Source organism: Anomaloglossus baeobatrachus, chromosome 2 (assembly GCF_048569485.1).
Source record: "Anomaloglossus baeobatrachus isolate aAnoBae1 chromosome 2, aAnoBae1.hap1, whole genome shotgun sequence".
Taxonomy (NCBI): domain Eukaryota; kingdom Metazoa; phylum Chordata; class Amphibia; order Anura; family Aromobatidae; genus Anomaloglossus; species Anomaloglossus baeobatrachus.
The window spans coordinates 34,056,699-34,071,534 of record NC_134354.1 but is presented as its reverse complement, the minus strand read 5'-3'; the positions used below and the strand labels follow the sequence as shown (position 1 = coordinate 34,071,534).

Below are 14,836 nucleotides of genomic sequence, written 5' to 3'. Positions count from 1 at the left end.
AATCTGCACTTGAATTCTGTTGTAGAGGTTTCATTTCAAATCCAATGTGGTGGCATGCAGAGCCCAACTCGCGAAAATTGTGTCACTGTCCAAATATTTCTGGACCTAACTGTATGTGTATTAAAAAAAAACAAAAAAAACATATGGGTCAAAAGGGGTATTTCTTTCATATTTTTTAAAACTTTTTTTGCTTTTTACTGTATTTAAAGGCATATTTCCTTGAACAAAGTTCTTTTTAAAATGTATTTTAATCAATAGATCTTGGAATAATAATTTACACAGTTGGATGTGTTCAAAAAAATTAAATAAAAGCATTTCTCTGCTGAGATAATCTTATATATGTGTCCCTGCTGTGTACTGTGTAATGGCCGTGTCTGACTGTAAAGGGATATGGTCTGATCATACCACAGCTCTTGGGCCAGAGAAGCAGTAAAAGAGTATATACACATTACAGCACGGGATCATAGATGATTCTTTTTGTGAGGTAAAACATTTCCCTGCCTGTTTTTAAAAAATGTTTACCCTCAGAGAAAGAATTGTTAGCCAGAGTAGCTGTTTTGGGGGCTTCACAGAAGGGGGGAACAGTTTAAATTAGGCACTACTCTGTTACCCGTACTGGGGCAGTGACCTCTCATTTCCAGCCAGAACCAGTGTGAGGTCCATGCAGAGTTTATGAAGGGGGCACACCAGCCCTGGCCCTTCCGGTCTTAGAGGTGGCACACGAGCCCTGGCCCTTCCGGTCTTGAAGGTGGCATACTGACCCTGACCCTTCCGGTCTCGGTGGTGGCACACCGGCCCTGGCCCTTCCTGTCTTGGAGGTGGCACACCGGCCCTGGCCCTTCCTGTCTTGGAAGTGGCACACCGGCCCTGGCCCTTCCGGTCTTAGAGGTGGCACACTGGCCCTGACCCTTTCGATCTCAGAGGTGGCACACCGACCCTGGCCCTTCTGGACTTGGAGGTGGCACACTGGCCCTGACCCTTTCGGTCTCGGAGGTGGCACGCCAGCCCTGGTCTTTCCAGTCTTGGAGGCGGCACACCAGCCCTGGCCCGACCGGTCTTGAAGGTGGCACACTGACCCTGGCCCTTCTGGTCTTGGAGGTGGCACACTGGCCCTGGCCCTTTCGGTCTTGGAGGTGGCACACTGGCCCTGACCCTTTCGATCTCGGAGGTGGCACGCCAGCCCTGGTCTTTCCAGTCTTGGAGGCGGCACACCAGCCCTGGCCCGACCGGTCTTGAAGGTGGCACACCGGCCCTGACCCTTTCGGTCTTGGAGGTGGCACACTGGCCCTGGCCCTTCCGGTCTTGGAGGTGGCACAATGGCACAACCCAGTGGGCTAAACCAAACAATAAAGTCTCCTCCTTTCTGTAAAACCTTTGCATTTTTACTAGCAATATGACTGCTTTCGTAACTTCTCGAGTCTTTTAAAAGTTTTGTTTTGAGACATCGCAACTTCACACTTCTGCAAAAAAAAAATACAACAGTCATTGCCAAACTTTTAGCCAGTGTAACGCGTGACTGCGCTCTTTTCTTGTGTATTCATTAACCTGTAGCTATGATATGCAAAACACTGGCAATGAAAGGGTGGCAAACAAGAATCCGCAATCACCCGCATTCCTTGCAAGTCCAACCATTTCTTACAAGGCAGGTGTGTGTCTCTGCATTCGGAGTGAGCGCAGAGGAGGGTGGATGTCCTGTCTCCTGCCATAGGGACATGTGCTGGGCTGGAGATTTCCTCTAAGACATGCTGGTGACATCACAAGAAGTCTCAGATTCCTCTGGCCTGCACTGCACTTCATAGCATCAGGTGCTGGCTGACTAGAGCTGACTTGTTCCTGGGTGTCTGAGAAGTGTTTACTAAGAAGCTGCTGCTGAGGACATGGCTTAAGGACTGTGTACACTGGACTCTTCTCCAGGTAAGAAGCTGCAGACACTGGGATCTCAGATCAGAGACAAGACCTGGAGAGGACATTGCACCCTCTGGATACAATGTAACAACTTTGCAAATAAGAATGCAGCAAGAAAAGTTACTAATGTAACAATGCAGGATTGGTGGCACTGGGTATGTTTACCTGCAGATCTAAGGCACAGCAGGCGCGCCAGGTGACAAACTCACCTCTGCAATGTCCGCGTAGAGGAATTTACACCACTTTAGACTATTGCTATACTTTTTACTTTATTCTATTGCTATACTTCTTTTTTCTTTATTCTATTGTTTATACTTCTTTTGTCTTTATTCTATTGCTATACTTTTTTCTTTATTCTATTGCTATACTTCTTTTTTATTTATTCTATTGTTTATACTTCTTTTTTCTTTATTCTATTGCTATACTTCTTTTTACTTTATTCTATTGCTATACTTCTTTTGTCTTTATTCTATTGCTATACTTCTTTTTTCTTTATTCTATTGCTATACTTCTTTTTTCTTTATTCTATTGCTATACTTCTTTTTTATTTATTCTATTGCTATACTTCTTTTACTTTATTCTATTGCTATACTTCTTTTTTATTTATTCTATTGCTATACTTCTTTTGTCTTTATTCTATTGCTATACTTCTTTTTTATTTATTCTATTGCTATACTTCTTTTGTCTTTATTCTATTGCTATACTTCTTTTTTATTTATTCTATTGCTATACTTCTTTTTTCTTTATTCTATTGCTATACTTTTTTCTTTATTCTATTGCTATACTTCTTTTTTCTTTATTCTATTGCTATACTTCTTTTTTCTTTATTCTATTGCTTATACTTCTTTTTACTTTATTCTATTGCTATACTTCTTTTACTTTATGCTATTGCTATACTTCTTTTTACTTTATTCTATTGCTATACTTCTTTTACTTTATGCTATTGCTATACTTCTTTTTACTTTATTCTATTGCTATACTTTTTTATTTATTCTATTGCTATACTTCTTTTTACTTTATTCTATTGCTATACTTTTTTATTTATTCTATTGCTATACTTCTTTTTTCTTTATTCTATTGCTATACTTCTTTTTACTTTATTCTATTGCTATACTTTTTTATTTATTCTATTGCTATACTTCTTTTTACTTTATTCTATTGCTATACTTCTTTTTACTTAATTCTATTGCTATACTTCTTTTACTTTATTCTATTGCTATACTTCTTTTACTTTATTCTATTGCTATACTTCTTTTTACTTTATTCTATTGCTATACTTCTTTTTACTTTATTCTATTGCTATACTTTTTTATTTATTCTATTGCTATACTTCTTTTTTCTTTATTCTATTGCTATACTTCTTTTTACTTTATTCTATTGCTATACTTTTTTTCTTAATTCTATTGCTATACTTTTTTTCTTTATTCTATTGCTATACTTCTTTATTGCTTTTATGATATATTACACCTTAAAGACTATTAGGCTGAGAACGCACTTTGCGTTTTCCTACTTGCAGTTCAAAACGCACCTTTTGGGCTTAATTGATTTGACCAAACTTGCCTTTTTCTGGAATTTTGCGCCGAAAACGCATGCGTATTTACCGCGTTTTTGATGCATTTTCAGCGCTTTTTACATGCGTTTTCACCTGCGTTTTGACAGATGCGTTTTAAACATCAAGACACTACTAAATAAAATTTAAACAGTCAAAAAGAATGAAAAAAGTAAAAAAAAAGGAAAAAATCTATATTAATGGGAAAAATAATGAAAATAGATATAAATCATAAAATTATAGCGGTAATATACATTTTATCGGAAATATAGCAATAAATGCATATTTTTCATAAATTTAATTGTCGGATTTTGTGTGTGTGTAAAGGGACATAGCAAATCATTATTTTGATGTCCAAAAAGCATGCGTTTGGGTAGTCCAAAATGCATGTTTTCTGCACTGAAAAAGCAGGCAAAACGCATTAATTTGAAGGAATCTTGGTTTTTGCCATTTCTCATTGACTTCAATGTTAGCAAAACGCTGCAGAAATGGCAAAAACAATTGACATGCTGCTTCTTTGAACACATGGTCCACGTACGGTCAAGAAATCATTTTCCATTGACCATCATGGAAAACCAAAACGCATGCGTTTTGGCACAAAAACGCTGCTGCTCAAAACGCTGCGGAAACGCAGGTAAAAACGCAAAGTGTGTTCTCACCCTTAGAGAGGAAAGCATAAAGTCTGGGGTCATCACCCAACTTAAATAGTCAACTATGACTCGAGCGGGGTAAATATTGCAGATTTGACTTTCAGGAACCCAGGAAAGTTTGGTAGCAACCCTGGGAATCTGTAAAGCTTTATTTACTCACAGGCGATCTTAATACTCATAGAGCTCAGACATTTTTGAAAAAACTTTTTGCAATACTTATTCCAAATGTTGCAAAAAGTTTTTAAACAGTTTTAGTTCTTTTTAAACTTTTTGCAAACTTTTTTTGCATTCACATTTTTGCTTTTTTTTGGAATGATTGCATAATGTCAGGATTATTAATTTACCGTAAATTTGTGGCCACAGAGCGCACCGACAACAGAGGGTGTGTACACGGAATTAGGACTTTCTCGGTTATTAGGGAAGGTTGTCGTTCGGTTTCCTTCTCCTTTTAACCACATCCTGGCACATTATTACGGCACACACTGTACTAGTGATGATTTTGCAAGGACTGTGATGACAATGCTACTTCAAGTAACCAACCCAATTATGCCTCGAAGCGAATGCTGAGCCCCTTATGCTGAGTTCACATCCAATAATCATCCAGTGGATCGGATCCTGCAGAGATCAGTTGGGAAAAAGTTCTTCAGACGTAACCTTTTTGCCTGTTGTTAAACAACTGACTTCTGCCGGATCCGTTTTTTTAACATTGGAGTCCAGGGAGAACGGATCCGTTAATGGATTGCTACTTAAACTGCTTTCACACATCCGTTTTTCGCCGTCCGGCACCATCCGACAAAAATGGATAAAACGGATCCGCACCGGATCTGTTTTATTCCCCATTGACTTCTATTAGCGCCAGATAGCCTTTCGTTGCATGCAGCGTCCGCCGGATCCGGCAAAATGTCTTTGTTCGACGCAGCATGAAGCGTTTTTTGTCTCCGGCAAAAAAACGGACCACGCCATTAGGCATGTTGTATAATGGAAGCCTACGGGCGCCGATCCCTCATCATCCGTCATATGACGGAATCCAACGATGGATCTGTTTTTTTTGAACTGCACATGCTCAGTAGCACATCGGATACATCAAAAAACGGAAGGAACGCATGGAAAAAACAGATGCAATGCATCCGTTTTTTCGCCGGATCCGTCGCATCAGTTTTTTTGCCGCATTGTGCCGGACAGCAATAACCGGATGTGTGAAAGCAGCTTATTCATCCATTTTTCTTGCATTTGTAAAGGATCCATTGTGTTCTTACAGGATCCGTTACAAATAGAAGATAAATAATGGATCCGTTCTCCATTGTTTTAAAAAAAAAACGGATCCGGTAGAACGTTTTTCTCAATGGATTTCTGCAGGGACATGTGAACGCAGCCTTATAGAGAAGCCTATGCAATGATACATTAAAAAAATACAGAAGGCTACATTTTGAAAAAAGTGCCATCAATTGTATAAAACAAGTATCAAAAGTGTGAAAAAAAAGCCCCCAAAAAACTGATTGGAGCACATATAATAATTTACTACTGATTTACACATAGTGTGAACTAAATGTATTACACAAAAAAATGGCAAAAGAAATTCTGCAAAAAAAAATGCATAAAATAACAACAAATATAGTAAATCGAAGAGAGAAGCTAAAATGGGCAGATTTCACAAATGATCGTTCACAGCTTGAATGATTGATTGTTTCGACCACTGAGTGTTCGTTATTATACAAAAAAGGCCAAAAAGTGCAATTGGGCATGTTGGATGTTTTTTCAGTCGACCATAAGCGCTGACTGTATCATTGGAGGAAACAAAATCCAACACCACTGACGCGTTTTGGTTTCTTGTAGACGAACAGTCCTTAGTCGTCTTGTATATGGAGGAATTTAAAGCTTCTGATGACCCAGATGTGATTGCGCAGATAGACCCCGGGACCCCTCTCGTAACAGACTCCCAGGGGTTTAGAAGCAAAATAGCAGCTCATGGAGTCAAAAATAGAATTTCTTGTCACCCTGCGGGGTCACCATGTCATAGGCAGACGGGGGGTAGCTAAAGTAGGATAGACGACCTGTACAAACAGCTCAAGTTTGGGGAACTCATATTGGGGATATTTGCTTCTCAGGTTAACTTCACTCACACCTACATTTTTAGGCTAACGAGTAACACACCATGGACATTCATTTCAGACGGATGGTCCATTAGTTGTCAGGCTGATAACATTACTAACTACTATAGGCCAAAAATAACCAAAAAGGAAACAAAAATGCCCCCATTAAAAAGTTAAATCAACTAAACTACCATCAAAACCACTTGCCCACCACAAAATAACGACGTGACAGATCCACGGTGTTTTAGTTGATATGGAGGATGGTGATTAATTTATGGCTGAGATTTGGGTACAAAGGTCAAAAAAGGGCAGAATAATGTCATATAATGTCATATGTTATATCCAGAAATCCAGTAATTTAGATGGCGTTCATCTTTTTAGGTAGAAGTTTACATGAAATTATAAGACCCCTTGACTCCTAAGGGAAAAATCAATAATCCATGTATAGGTTGGAATGGGGCTGGAAACGCAAACATCTCAATCAGTTCTCCTAGACTCCTCGGTAGGCGGTAGACTTGTCTCCTTCGTTTACCCGATTGCTATCAGTGTTTACAGTGTTTAGTGTTTCATTGTTTGTTGGGTTGATTTGTTGTTTTCTTAAGACTCTGTGATTATTTTTTTTCCTTCTGAGGATAGTAAAGGAGATTGTGCTCTATGGCTGTTAGGAGAGTCCCAAAATCCCAACTGAGGAGCACCACCAGTTGGAGATATGATTTGTTGTTTTCTTAAGACTCTGTGATTTATTTTTCCTTCTGAGGATGTAAAAGGAGATAGTGCTCTATGACTGTTAGGAGAGTCCCAAATCCCAACTGAGGAGCCACCAGTTGGAGATATGATTTGTTGGCAGCTTGACTGTTGAGGTGGTCCAATTCTCTTCACTGGCTGTGAGACGAATATTTAGGTTTTCTGACTGTCCTGATACACTGGGGTTTGGACCTTGTGTGAATGTAATTTCAGTGATAAATATGCTGCTGTCAAACATCTATCTTATAAAGACAAAAGGTTTGACCATTGAAATTCAACATGTTCAAACCTTCCTTCCTTGGTCTCGGTTGTAGACCAAAGAAAAGCTTGACCAATTCTGCCACTATTGGTAAATTTGGCTAATTTTTGCGCCAATGTGTGCACCTTGACGTTGCTTCTAGAAGGTAGTATGTGGTCTATCTACTTCCACAACTAGACACATATAGGTGGAATGTGTTATCTACAAAGATTCGTGCTAGCCTGGGCTTAACGAGACTGTACATCACTCCAATCTTCTCAGATACTATGGTCATCCCCCTTTGTCCTGATCTGGCTGCCTTAATGGACAAGAAAACTTTTAGTAGCTGGACATCAGTTATGGTGCATGGTGTCAACTATTGAGCTCCTCCTAAAAGGTCTGAATCTATGGTGCACTTGTTATATTCATTTTCTTTTATGTGGTCGTTGTCCATTTGGAAGCTCCCTAGAGATGTGACCTTCAACAAGGTCTTGTATTTACCAATGTGAACTCAGATAATTATTCTATGTTCCAATGATCAAGGATAATTGGTAGATGGCTTTTAGGAATAGTGTCTTGGATATCTGGGGTAAACCTTTTGCGTTACATCACTGGCTTCTGTATCTAATGAAGTTCTATATATCAGGGGTGTTGTAAGGCCCACACCAACAGAAGCATTCAACAAAAGGTCCTAGATTCATGATCAACATATTCGATTGTATCACCCCTGTCACATGGAGTTTTGCACAAACCTCACCAACTGTCATAGTAGCCTTAGGCTCTGTTCACATTGCAGATTCTGACAGTCCACCCAATAGTTTCTTTGGTGTCTGGGATCAATACAGGTAAACTCAGGAGTCAACCTGTTGTGTGCTAATTCATAGGCAGGCTAGCAGGAGTTAATCTTTCCTAGTCTGCTTGTTATCACCTCATGTGGTTATCAATCTCATCTGCTCCCCTCCTATTTATGCCGGATGAGATCTTCTACCCATGCCAGCTACAGTTTATTCTGTGTTGGTCTGTGAGCTTTTCTGGTGAAAGTGTTGGAGCGGTTGTGAAGTTTACACCTGTTGGTCTTGTTGCTACCTTTCTGGTCTTGTATTCCTCCTAATCTCTTATTGTTTTATATGTGTGTGTGTGTGTGTGTGTGTGTGTGTGTGTCTGAGTGACAGAGTTTTGGTTTCCACTTTCTGTGGGTTTCATCTCACTCCTGACCCTCCCGTCCCCTCCCCTGGGAGAATGTTATCAGATCAGGACTGGTCAGTAGCAGGGACAAGAAGGAGACTCACGCATCTCCACCATTAGGGGTATCCCTGAGAATAAGGATAGCATAGGGTCCACTACTTTGAGGGTCAGCGTAGGAGCCCCGGTTTCTTGCTATCCCATAGTCATTATTACAACCCCTCTTTTTTATATAGCTTGATAGAACTTTGCACTTTATTAAATACCCCACATATACCAGCATAGTATTTTCCAGGTGCTATGTCCTCGGGGGGGCGCGCGTGTGATCCTCCTATGTTTCAGCAAGCCTCAATACATAGTGATAACTCTACACATGTGTTAATGCATATAGACATTTTTGCAATTTTGGCACAGCTCACTTGTCGTTTGCACATTTCCAAAAGCCTGGAGGTAAATATGACCTGACCTAAAGGGACCCATATATCCTGCGTAACCGAGCATGCATCTGTATTGGAGAGGTGGAAATGGAAGGGATTTCTATCAGCCGTGGGTTTGGCATCAGACACCAACTGATCAAAGATTAATAGGTTGTCAATGTAAAAGGCTCATAGGCCCCTTTTAATCCCTGTCATTCTGTGATTCCTCAGGCCGTGCGCTCAGTTTTGTCCGGAGTGTCCCTTTAAATTTCGCTTTCAGCTCTGCTTCACTACGTCTGTATTCCGTTTGTATCACTGCTTGTGAAGCTGCTGATTCCTGCTGTTTTACCAGCACAAAGGTCACAATTCACAGGCGCTTTCTCTTTTATGAGACAGTGAATTGTCTTAAGTGTCCACACAACAAGCGCTCCATAAACTGCACTTACTGCAAACACCGAGAAAGTTACTCTCCGGAAGTAAAAATATCCGGAATTGAGTTCCAGATCGTGAGCAATGTCTACACTGCCCCGGACCGCTGCATCACTGTGTGACCGCCCTGGACTAGCCAGGTATACATACATACCAACATACACACCCCCCCGCCCTAGACAGTTACAACAGTCAATCAAAACCCATGTTGCCTCCCTCCAAGGTCTGATTGTCCACACCAGGTGGGGCGGAGCCAGGCGGTTTGGCCCCACCCACCGAGGAGTTCACAGGCCTGGAGGCGGGAAAAGTGTCAGATCAGTTTTGGAGGTGCAAGTGAGAGGAGTGAACACTTGAGGCTGTCTGGGTAGGAGCCCAGGCACTGACAGCAAGGTTGGCAGACGGTGGTGGCCGTCTGCAGGAGTTGGTGGAACTCTGCGAAAGCCGTAAGGACCGGGGTCGGGCGTTGGCCCGCCGCTACCGAACCGGGGGAGCGGAGTGAAGCTAAGCACACAGGCAGGGCCATCGCGACCCCGACCAGGCTTGGAGCCGCCGTCAATAGTCAAATCCGAGTGTGACAGGAACCCCAGGGGTTCCCCAACAACCAAGTCCGACAGAAGGCAACAGTCCACACCGAGAGGATATATCAGCCACCGCCACAGGCTAGAGATCCAAGGGGCCAGCGCCTGCGGGCAAAACGGGCTCCCTACGGGCACCTATATGCTGGAGGAGCGGCCTACCGGTGGGCAACCACAGGAGTCAGAACATTCTAATAAGGTGCAGGGAAAGGACAGCCACCATCAGCTGTCCGGGGAGGAGCACAACAACAACACTGCAGCCGGCTGCGGGACCCGTCCATCCGGCCGTTTTGGTTTACCAGAGACTCTGTCAGTGATTGTCTGAGTGAGTACACCAGTGCCGTCCGGCACCGCGCCGCCGCAGTCCCTGCACCCCAGCCATCCAGCCTCGCCGTTACATCACCGGGCTCCGGATCACCAACCCCCCTACCCACGGAGGGGGACAACATCCCAGCTGAACCCTACCATCTCTCCCGGGAACCCCGTTACCAGCAGAGGTGGTGCCATCATCACCACGTCCCGTGGGTGGCGTCGCGAACAATCTCCCTAAACATACCACCCCCCTTTTCACTCACGGAGTGAGGAGCGCTGCTCGAGTCCCTGAGTCCGGTCCCACTGCTCGAGCCACCCGAGCAGCAGCAGCAGAAGCCCCCGGACCCGAGCGTGGCGAGCGCGTTCCCCTCCGCCCGCGACAACTGCGATATTGCCCACCTGGAGCCCCGAAAGCAGCCTCCGGGTATCACTGTGCCCTTAGTGTCCGCACAGTCAGGACATCGAAGTGTCCGTCTGTCTCATCTATTCTAACCTTCTAATATATTCCATGCTATTATATACTGAACAAAAATATGAACACAACACTTTTGTTTTCGTTCCATTTTTCATGAGCTGAACTCAACGATCTATGAGTTGTCTTTTTCTCCCAAATATTGTTCACAAATTTGTCTAAACTTGTGTTAGTGATCACTTCTCTGCAGAGATAGTCATTCACCTTACAGGTGCGGCATATCAAGATGCTGATTACGGCAGCATGATTATTGCAGAGGTGCGCCTTAGGTTAGCCAGCATGATTACTGCACAGGTGCGGCTTTAGGTTAGCCAGCATGATTATTGCACAAGTGTGCCTTAGGCTGGTCAGCATGATTATTACACAGGTGTGCCTTAGCCTGGCCAGCATGATTATTGCACAGGTGGGTGTGCCTTAGCCTGGCCAGCATGATTATTGCACAGGTGCACCTTAGGTTGGCCAGCATGATTTTTGCATAGGTGTGCCTTAGGCTGGCCAGAATGATTATTGCACAGGTGAGCCTTAGGCTGGCCACAATAAAAGGCCACAATAAAATGTGCAGTTTTATCACACAGCACAATGCCACAGATGTCGCTGATTTTTATGGAGCGTGCAGTTGGCTGCTGACTGCAGGAATGTCACCAGAGCTGTCGCCCGTGAATTGAATGTTCATTTCTCTACCATAAGACGTCTCCAAAGGCGTTTCAGAAAATCTGGCAGAACATCCACCCGACCTCACAACCGCAGACCACGTGTGACCGCACCAGCCCAGGACCTCCACGTCCAGCATCTTCACCTCCAAGATCACCTGAGACCAGCCCCCCGGACAGTGCAGCAATCGGTGCAAAACCAGAGAATTTCTCCACAAACTGTCAGTTACCATCTCAGGGAAGCTCCTCTGCTGCTCGTCCTGCTCATCGGGGGTCTCCACCTGACTGCAGAGCGTTGTCCTCATCGGGGGTCTCCACCTGACTGCAGAGCGTTGTCCTCATCGGGGTTCTCCAACTGACTGCAGAGCGTTGTCTTCATCGGGGGGTCTCCACCTGACCATAGAGTGTTGTCCTCATAGGGGGTCTCCAGCTGACTGCAGAGCGTCATCATAACCATCTTGAGTTCACAAATGCTCCCATTCGATGGTGTCTGGCAGGTTGGAGAGGTTTCTCTTCACGGATGAATCCCAGTTGTCACTGTACAGGGCAGATGGCTGACTGTGTGTATGGTGTTGTGTGGGTGAGCGGTTTGCTGATGTCTCCGTTGTGAATGGAGTGGCCCATGGTGGTGGTGGGTTATGGTCTGGGTCAGTGTATGTTATGGACAGTGAACACAGGTGCATTTTATTGATGTCATATTGAATGCACAGAGGCACCAAGACGAGATCCTGAGGCCATTATTGTGCCTCTCCACCACCATCACCTCATGTTGCAGTATGATAATTGACAGCCCCATTGTGCAAGTATCTGTGCACAATTCCTGGAAGCTGAAAACATCCCAGTTCTTGTACGGATACATACTCACTAGACATGTCATGGTAGTCATGAATTGTTTTTCTGACCCACTCCTCTCAATACTATAAAACTGCAATATTTTAGAGTGGGCCTTAGTATTGTGGACTGCCTAAGGCACACCTGTGCAATAATGATGCTGGCCAGCCTAAAGGGGGCTTTACATGCTGCGACATCGCTAATGCGGAGTCGTTGGGGTCACGGAATTTGTGATGGCACATCCGGCTGCATTAGCGATGCCGTTGCGTGTGACACCGATGAGCGATTTTGCATCGTTGCAAAAACGTGCAAAATCGCTCATCGGTGACATGGGGGTCCAGTCTCGATTATCGTTACTGCAGCAGTAACGTTGTAGTTCGTCGCTCCTGCGGCAGCACACATCGCTCCGTGTGACGCCGTAGGACTGAGGAACCTCTACCTGCGTACCTGCGTCCCACGGCACCCGCCGGCTTAATGGAAGGAAGGAGGTGGCGGGATGTTTACATCCTGCTCATCTCCGCCCCTCCGCTTCTGTTGGCCGGCCGCTGTGTGACGTCGCTGTGACGCCGAATGTCCCTCCCACTTCAGGAAGTGAACGTTCGTCGCCCACAGCGAGGTCGTCCGGAAGGTAAGTGCGTGTGACGGGGGTTAAACGAGTTTGTGCGCCACGGGCAGCAATTTGCCCGTTGACGCAAAAATGACGGGGGCAGGTACGATCGATCGTGCTATCGCATGATAGATCGACTCGTGTAAAGCAGGCTTTACTGTACAATTGATGGAGTGCTGCCTATTTATTATTCTCTATTGATTAAAGGGTTTCATGTCTATATACTTTATCCCTGAACCTATTTTTTTAGGTGTACTGTTATCAATCTATTTATCCATCCATCCATCCATCCATCTTCCAAAAAGAAGCCAGGATTGAAAAGAACCACTCTCTGAAACAAGTGAGGAAGCCTTTCTTAGCACGTCAAACCAACCACGAAAGGTGGTGATGGAATTGAGTGAGCAATCAGAAGACATCAAGCAGAGATGGATAGGATACAAAGAAGAACAATTTGCCAGCTCCATCACTAATCATTATTAGAAGCATTATTAGAAGGGGGCAAGAGGAACCTGAACTAGTCCTATTGAAAAGTGAAGTGGATTGGTTGTTGAGGAAGCTGCGAATCAGTAAAGCACCTGACATTGTTTGTTTCCCCTATAGAGCTTCTCATACCAGTCCAAAAAGCTGAACTGACAGCATTATTCCCAAACATCTGGAGGACTTTGCATATGGCCAAAGCATTTGAAAAAATAATTTTTCATCCCCACTACTGTAGAAAGGCAATGCAAGGGCCTGTGCCCACTATAGAGCAATAGCCATAATCACTCCACCAAGATGCTTCAAAATATCATTCAGAAACGTCTGGGCAAAGGTAAGTGGGTAACTTAGGAGTGTCGGAACATCTGATTAAGTTCACCAAGTCACTTGGCGACAATCAATAAGCTACAGTGCAAGTGTCATAAATCCTCTGTGCAGAGCATCTTGCAGACTAGAAGATGCTCTGCTGCGTTTTCCTGAATTATATTCCTGACAGTTACATGATTCCTCTGTGCAGAGCATCTTGCCTTTGGAGATGCTCTGCTGCGTCTTCCTAAGTTACTGAGCTAGCAGCTTGTTTGACAGTGCAGGATTCGATGTTGGTGCTGATTACTCAGGTGTTCCTCCTAACTCAGGCTTCTTACTGAGCATGCTTATCCAGAACTTTGCAGTTGTATTTTCTGGTTCTGCAGTTGTGCTGTTGCCCTCTGCTCGTGTTCCTGATCTTTGTGTTCTGACCCCGGATTGTTATTTGACTTTTCTCTGTCCGCTCCCTATTTCAGTCGTGACCTCCTGCCTATTGACCTCAGACCGTTACCTGATCATGTCTCTGTTTTCTCCCTGAACCTATTATGTGCTCTCTTGATTTCTGACCCTTGGATTATGGACCTGACTATATCTCCGTTTATTCCTTGTGCTCATACGTTACCAGACCCCGGCTTTCCTGACTACTCTTCTGTCCATTCTACCCGTAAGTAGCGACTTTATCACAGCAAGCTAGGTAAGGAGATACGGGAAAGGTTCACTATCAAAAAAAAGTCACAAGACGAGGGATATGTCCTTTCTCCTTTTTCATAAGTAATCACGAGGAAGCCGACTTAGGTGATTCAAGTTTTGGGTAAAAATAGAACTATAAGCAGTCTGCGATATGCAACTGTTGGGGTGAGAGAGAAGACCTAAAGAAGCTTAACCTGAAGTTGGAGGGAGAAAGCGAGGAGATGAGACTTCACCTGAACATCAAGAAGACCAAAAGGATCAACCAACAAGCAAGTCCTTAGAAAGCACAACAAAGAAGAAATAGAATGGTGACAGTATTAATATATTAATCACAGTGGTGGTACCACAGTGTTGACCAGAGCTGGGGCATACAGCCATAGTAAGCATGGACCAGGTATGGAACTGAAAGGACATCTCTGTCACCATCAAAGAAAGGCTGATCACTGCAATTGTTTTTCAAATTGTGACATATGGCTGTGAGATGTGGACACTCGAAAGCAGACAGAAAAAAATGGATAAGTTTGAGTTTGAGTTGTGGTGCTGGAGAGATTTCTATGAATCCCATGGACAGGTAGGATCACCAGCAAAGATGGGGTTTGATCATATAAACCCTGAGATGTCCCTGTAGAGCAAGATCACCAGATAGAAGCTAATCTTTTTTTTTCATACGCAGTGAGGGCAAAATTCAGTAGAAAAGGTGAATTGGTCAGTAG

General features: G+C 43.7%; 1 protein-coding gene across 3 annotated transcripts in view; it reads left to right on the top strand.

Moving 5' to 3' along the window:
- Positions 1–1,663: 1,663 nt before the first annotated feature.
- KCNJ15 (potassium inwardly rectifying channel subfamily J member 15) overlaps positions 1,664–14,836 on the top strand; it is a 93,756-nt gene continuing 80,583 nt past the window's right edge. For 2 of the 3 annotated variants that reach the window (XM_075334984.1, XM_075334982.1), the window contains exon 1: positions 1,664–1,914. The gene's annotated coding sequence lies outside the window, so the exon portion shown is untranslated. Of the gene's footprint in view, positions 1,915–12,960; positions 13,462–14,836 lie in introns of those variants that run through there. The other variant, XM_075334983.1, reaches the window with a different exon arrangement.